A 7,748-nucleotide genomic window follows, 5' to 3' on the forward strand; every position below is an offset into this window, starting at 1 on the left:
TACGGGGATATGCCCCAACCGGGATGCAAATGCGGCGACAAAGCCCGCGGTGAGCGTCTTAGTTCTACCTTTGAAGAATGGAGCCAAAGGAACCCGGTGGTCGTGAGTAACTAATTTGACCAGAAATCGAGCTTTTGGAACGATCCGGGGGGAAGGAGAAAGGCAGCCTGCCTTCTTCCCTTCGAGTTAAAGAAGCTAACCAATTTGAGCAACTGCTGCTACAGGACTGCTACAATGTGCTTAAAATTGATACATGAGACTGGCAAATTTCTTTTCTTGGGAAGTAAATTAGTGGAAAATATCTCCATTTAAAGTTGCGGTATCTGCGCTCCAGTTTAGGAAAATGGCGATGAACAGAGAGGCAGGAGTAGAAATTTGATACCCACTTCCTCCCCCTCTACCAGTATGCTGGGCTTCGTCCTTGAACTGGTACTGAACTCTGGACTAACGGACGAACAGAGGCTCACTGCTTTGAAGGTGGAACTGCTGTACAGGAAAGTCAAAGTCTTGTGTGGGGGTCTGAAAGAGAACCAATTGCCCACAGAGGAGGCTTTTAAAACTTTTAACACTTTGGAAGAAAGTCTTGCCAAAGAGCTGAGAGGATGTCTGGGAAGATGGAGAGAAATGAGTGAGCTACTTCGGAGAAGAAACTCGCCTTTTGGGGGTGGCAGTCCCAAGGCGACGGTAAGATTTGTTATATCCAGTCCCCGAGGTGTGAGCTCGGGGGCCAGGGACAGAGAATTATGGTTTTTACAAGAAGAAAAGGAATGCTACAAAGAACCGGAGAAGCTGAGAGACGACGAGATGGACATCCTGGAGCTCGTGGCAAGGAGAGTTTTGGACTGTGCCTGGATCTGTGGACGCTTGGAGAGGGAAGCCACAGGGAAATTCAGTGTTGAGGCCACCAGGAGAAGAATAATGGACAGAGGGGGTGTGGGGTGAAACACTAAGTAAAATTTGAAGTAGCCTGTCATGGAATTTTGAAATCGGAGGGTGAATACTGTCAACAATCTTTCTGTTTTATTTTTTGTTTGAATATGAAAGGAGATATTTTGAGTTACTATGTTATTAGCAGCAGTTTAAAGGATAGAAGAGATAGATATGATATAAATGATTGGTGAAGATTTCAATGGAAGAAGAATTATGATGAGATATTACTACGATGATGCATTGTTAGTTAAATGTTGAGTATATAATTGTGTGTAACTATATAATTGAATTTGAATTTCAGGAGAAATGGTTATAAAATAGATTAAGGATATGAACTCGAAGGAGAAAGGGCAGGGGAAGTCAATGGTCAAGATATGGAAATAGAAATTTTCTTTTCAAAGAAAAGATGCAACAAGAAAACTTGACACTGTTTGTATTTGTTTTATCAATGTATTTGTTTTGTATTTGTTTAATTGTAGGTGTGGGTGTGGGTATATGTTGTTATAAGAAAAAGGTCAATAAATTCACAGGTAGCTCAGTTCTACCTCCCCCCCCCCCCAACATAAAGCCTGTTCCTCCCCTAAAATAATTCTTGGCTATGCCCATGGCACCAAGTTGGGGGAAGTTCAGCCTGTTGGACTTAGAAGAGGGAGACCTGCGTTCGAAACTCTGCTCAGTCACAATTCTCACTGGGTATCCTTGGGGCAGCCTCTAGCCTACCCTCCCAGGGTTGCTTTGAGATTAACAGAGTGGTTCCCGCTATTACTGCATTGCAAGGGGTTGGAACAGAGGAGGACCCTTTGGGTCTCTTTTCAACTCTGCAATTCTACGAGGATTATGTAGGCCCTTCGGAGCTCCTGGGACGAAGAACTGCTTTAAAATCAAGGAATCTCCTGGGGATACATGCAGGAGGGTGGTGGCGAAGGAAGCAGTTTCTACCAATGACGACTCCTTCCTCACAACAGACACACGGGACCCGCCAGCCTCTCTCTTTCTCTGCACTTTATTTGCGTCCTCTGCTCGCTTTCCTCTTGCGCCCCCGACCCCTGGTGGCTCCTCTGTCTTGGGGGACTTCACAGATTATGAGGTGCATCAAGGTCTCCTTGTCCTCAGTCTGGTCGAGGGACAGCACCTCCTCAGTCGGGGGTTTCGGCACCTCCTCAGCTGGGGCCCTCGGGGTATCGTTGGCCGAGGGGGCCGGCGTCTCCTCAGCCACGGAGGTTGGCGTAGGGGCCCGGTGGAGGCGCAGGGCGTTCAGAAGCCTTTCCAGCTCCTGCTCCATGAAGTTCCACAGAGTGCCACCGCTTCGCTCTTGGGGCCTGGAGGACTGGCCTTCCTGCTGAGGTGGAAGGGATGAGATCCCAACCGTTTCATTTATGTTCAGCTGCGTTGGGGCCCTTTTTAGTTTGTTTATGTTACTCTGGGTTGGGGTCCTAGTCACCTCGTTCTGAGAGGGGGTCCAAATTGCTTCCTTCATGTTCATCTGGGAGGAGGTCCAGATCATCTTGTGCGCGTTCAACTGGGATGGGGCCCTTTTCAACTCGTTCATGTTCCTCTGGGAGGCGGTCCAAACTGCTTCATTTGCTTTCATCTGGGAGGAGGTCCAAATCACCTTGTTTGTGTTCATCTGGGAGGGGACCCTTTGCCCCTCGTTCATGTTCCTCTGGGTGGGGTCCCCAATCACTGTAATTTCATCCACCTGGGATTGGGCGCTCATCTCCCCAGTCATGTTCATCTGGGCTGGAACCCTGTTTGCCTCGTTCATCTGGAACAGGGTTCGAACCCCCTCATCTGTGTTCATCTGTGACAAAGGGCTAACTGCCTCGCTTGCATTCAGCTGGGATGGGGCCCGAACCCCCTGGTTTATGCTCAGTTGGGATGGCGTCCGACTTCCTATGCTTGTGTCCAACTGGGACCTCATCCGAACCTCCTCATTTGAGACTTGTCGCTTCAGCCAAGGCTGGTCCTCCTCGTTTGTGAATTGGTTCTTCAGCCCGGGCAGGGTCGCAAAGCTGACGGACCTGTCACGGTTCATCCCTGGGGTCAGTTTCTCGTTAAATTTGTCCTGGTGGCCCTGTCCAAAGCAGGAAAGAGGTCACATTTCAGGGCCTTGCAAGGTCTGGCCGCTCTGGTTTCTATTCCTAGCCCCCGATGCCTATTTTGCCTGCAAATATGGCAAGACTAGCGTGGCCTTGATGGTAAAAGCCTCCCTCCTCAGGACCCCCTCGTCAACAAAAGTATTCCTAACTACCCATCTTTTCCCCACCTCCCTTGTTCATCCAGGACACAGGATTCTGTATGCCTAACCGGTCCCTCTGCCTGACCCAAATTCAAAATCAGAAATGGCAACATTGAGAAGACAGTAGGAGGACCTTTTAACCTACAAAGATACTCAGCAATTTATTTTAAGGCAGCCATATTTGGACAAAGGGCTTTCAAAGGGAGGTACCACCATATAACGGCCGAATTACAATTAAAACATTCTCTCCTGAATTGCCACTATCTGCAGTTGCTTCATTTCATTTCCCTCTGACCTCACAGCAATTTACAACCCCACCCAATCCCCCAATCCTAATGCACAGGCCCAGCTCAGCCATGAGGCAGAGTGAGACTGCTGCCTCAGGCGGCACATACTGAGGGGCAGAAAATGGGCAGAGCTGCGTATGCCTGTTCTGAACCCGCTAAGCAAGGCCACATCCACACCACACATTAAAAGCACCGTGTTACCACTTTAAATAGTGGTGTTGCAACGGTAACACAGAATCATGGGAACTGTAGTTTGTGAGGTAGGCTGAGAGTTGTTAGGAGGCCCCCCGGTTCTCCTCATGGAGCTACAGTTCCCAGAATGATTTTAACAACCATTCCCTCTTCACAGGGAACTCTGGGAACTGTAGCGCCTCTGAGAGGGGAATAGGGGTCTCCTAGCAACTCCCAGCACCTTTACAAACGACAGCTCCCAGAATTCTATGGGGGAAGCCGCGACTGTTTAAAGTGATAGCTCTTTATATGTCTGGTGTGAACGTGGACATTGTCTCCTGCCCTCAGGTGCTGTGGAGGAATCAACGTTCAATGGCCAGCCTTGGTTAGCTTTTGTTCCTGCAAAGGTCGGGGGGGGGCAGCCATCTTGTCCTTGGCCTCAGGCGGCACCATTTATTGGGCTGGCCCTGTCTTTAGACACACCTGCCAATGGTCATTACACCATTTGTATCTGATCCAATGGGATATCGTAGAAGACGGTTAGAAAGGGACACCCAAAACTGTCAAGGCGGTGGAGCAATTCCCCTACCAGGAAAGGCTACAACATTTGGGTCTTTTGAATTTAGAGGAGAGGAGAGAAAGAGGGAGGAGGATGAGATGGCAGAGGTGTGTAAAAATATGCCTGGTGTAAGGTGATAAGGAGAAAGGTTTCCCCCCGCCCTCATAATCCTTGAACTCAGGGCCACCCAGTGAAGCTGAATGTTGGAATATTCAGGACACACGAAACAAAGTCCTTCTTCACACAGTGCATAGACTTTGGAATTCACTGCCACAAGATGCAGTGATGGTCACCTTCAAAGAGGATTGGGCAAGTTCATGGAAGAGAAGGCTGTGTGGAACCGCCGCTGTCAGAGTCAGTATGAATATGCTGGGAACGGCAGGCGGGGAGAGTGCCCTTGCGTTTGGGTCCTGCTTTTGGGCTGTGCACTGGGGCATCTGGCTGGCCACTGTGAGAACAGGATGCTGGACCAGTTGGTCCCCCTTGGGCCTGATCCAGCGGGAGGGCTCAGCTTAGGTTGTTATGGAACCTCCAGGCACAGAGGCAGTCTATCTGAATTCCTACATTCCATGGGGAATTTCGCCACTGTGAGAACTGGGTGCTGGACTACACAGGCCCCTCGCTTTGGCCTGAGCTACCTACGGACTGTCCTTGCATCCAGCAACCTCTGGAGGTCCGCAGACGTGCCCGAGAGAAGTGACCACCTAGCCTCCTGCAACAGAGGCGGCTCCCTTCCGCTTCCTTCTTGCACTGGCAACCTGCCTCCCTCCCGCCCCACCAGCTCCCCAAGGCTCACCATGGCTGCAGGCATCTCTTCACCTGCAGAGGGGATCTGTGGCAACTCCTGGCCTCCCCTTTGGCCCATGTTGTAGGTGACAATGAGGATGCACCAGGCCAGGCCGCAGCCGCTGCCCAGGAGGATGGTCAGGGCCACAAAGTATCCCTGCCACTCGTAGGCGTCAGCTCGCGGCTTGCGGTAGCGGTGGTGATGTCCGCAGGGGCTGTGGACGGCAGCGGCCCCCGCAACCATGAAGACCACGGCCAGGAAGGACCACGCCAGGGAGGAGCTTTTGACAGCCATGGCCAAGAGCTTGGGGAAGCCAAGAAGGTGGGGCGGGCAGGGAGGCACTGGCTTTGCCTGGTGTTTCATGCAAGCCAGAGGCCCCTCTGGCCCAGCCTCCCTCCTGCCCAGAGTCACACAGCTGCCCTCCTTTGTGTCATCATCACCATCGCTGCCTGGGGATGGAGGAAAGCTGGACTCCTCTTGGTTTGATATCTGTTATTGATCAATCTGCAGTAGATGTACAGTCCTGCTTGTTAACAGGCATGACCTTGCTGTTTGTTCAGTCTGCCAATAGACTCCAATCCCTGCCAAGGTGATATGACCAAGTCCCCGCTTTCTGCATAAATCAGACCCAACAGCATCAGACCCTCCAAGTGCCCCTGTTTTCCAGGGACAGCCCCAGATTCACAGAAGCCGTTCCGCTTTCTGATTTGATCCCGGAATGTCCTGCTTTGCCTTTTAGAGCATCCCTATTTTCATTGGATAAATGTTGGAGGGTATGGAGTTATGTGACCCCCCCCCCCGAGCTAAGGAGATAAGTCATGGGTAGGTAAACTAAGGCCCGGGGGCCAGATCTGGCTCAGTCGCCTTCTCAATCCGGCCCGTGGACGGTCTGGGAATCAGTGTGTTTTTACATGCGTAGAGAATGTGTCCTTTTATTTAAAATGCATCTCTGGGTTATTTGTGGGCCATAGGAATTTGTTCATTTCCCTCCCCAAAATATAGTTCGGCCACCCACAAGATCTGAGGGACAGTGGACCGGCCCCCTGCTGAAAAAGTTTGCTGACCCCTGAGATAAGTAACTATGCAGCCTGTAGAAAACATCTGAAGGCAGCCCGGCATAGGGAAGATTTTTTAAAGTATAATGTTTTATTATGTTTTTATACATGTTGGAAGCCGCGCACAGTTTCTGGGGCAACCCAGTCATATTAGGGGATGATGATGATGATGATGATGATGAGGATGATGATGGACAAGGATGTCGCAATTTCATCTGAGAAATGTTGGAGGATATGCAGCATTGTGATTAAGATCCAGGGAACTGGGTTAAAATGTCTCCTCTCTCCATGTTTTTTTACCCCCGATACTGCCATTAATATAGGCGTGGCTCCTTTGTAGCAGAAGCCAATAAAGCTCCTTGGAGAAAATCATGGGACAGAAATGCAATAAAGAAAACAAATAATTATGCTTGAGTCCTCCTGGCTCCCTTTAGGCTCTGTAGCTAAGCATCTTTACTCAAACTCTGATCTCTACATCGCTTTCTCTTTAGCCACATGAAGTCCCACAGCTCATCCACGTGCACCCCCTGTGCACCCACTTGCACCCATATGTTCCCATGTACACCCCCCAAGTAACTCAATGTACCTGTAGTAGAAAAGGTAAAGGTAAAGGACCCCTGGACGGTTAAGTCCAGTCAAAGGTGACTATGGGGTTGTGGCGCTCATCTTGTTTTCAGGCCGAGGGAGCTGGCGCTTGTCCACAGACAGCTTTCCAGGTCATGTGGCCAGCAGGACTAAACCGCTTCTGGCACAACGGGACACCGTGACGGAAACCAGAGCGCGTGGAAACGCTGTTTACCTTCCCGCCGCAGCGGTACCTATTTATGTACTTGCACTGGTGTGCTTTCAGACTGTTAGGTTGGCAGGAGCTGGGACAGAGCAACAGGAGCTCAGTCCGCCGCAGGGATTCGCACCGCCGACCTTCTGATCAGCAAGCCCAAGAGGCTCAGTGGTTTAGACCACAGCGCCACCCATGTCCCCCATACAAATATGTATAATCATATGCACCCACGTGCACTCATGTATACCCATGTACACTCCCGTGTGCAAGCCATGCACTCATATGCACTCAGGTATACCAGTGTATACCCCCAGGTACTTCCACATAACCCATGTATACCAATATACACACATGTACATGCATATGCACTCATGTATACTCATATAAACCCATGTGCACCCATGTTCCAAGCCAGGCCAACTCAGCTCTCATGTATGTCTTTTTTTATATATAATTAATATGAAGATCACGTCTTCCGCCTGCGTCCTCTCTGCTGTGGCCGCCCAGACCCCTCGGTGTCTGCAATCTCGTAGACAGTGATGCGCAGCTTGTCCTGGCCCCGCTCCGTGTTCTGGGGGCACCTCTCCTCCACCACGATGTCTCCAAGGGCGTTCCGCCGGTTCCTCACCTCGGAGAGGAAGCCTTCCAGTTCTTGCTCCATGCAGGCCAGCTGCCGGGCGTAGGCTTGCTGGGCCTGGCTGCAGAGAGGCTTGCGAGACGTGCCCCTGGTCCGGGTGCAGGTCAGCTCCTGAGATGCAGCAAGGTGGTTCTCTTCTCCTTCCTCACAAGCTGCCTGGCCGCCCTGCTTGAGGAAGAGGAGAGGCAACAGACCAGTCAGAATTAACACTTTGTCCCAGGGGATTCTTTGATTGTGATCCTGCATTGCAGGGGGGTCAGGCTGGATGACCCTTGGGGGTCCCTTCCAACTCTACAGTTCTA

This window comes from Lacerta agilis, chromosome 17, assembly GCF_009819535.1.
Source record: "Lacerta agilis isolate rLacAgi1 chromosome 17, rLacAgi1.pri, whole genome shotgun sequence".
NCBI lineage: Eukaryota > Metazoa > Chordata > Lepidosauria > Squamata > Lacertidae > Lacerta > Lacerta agilis.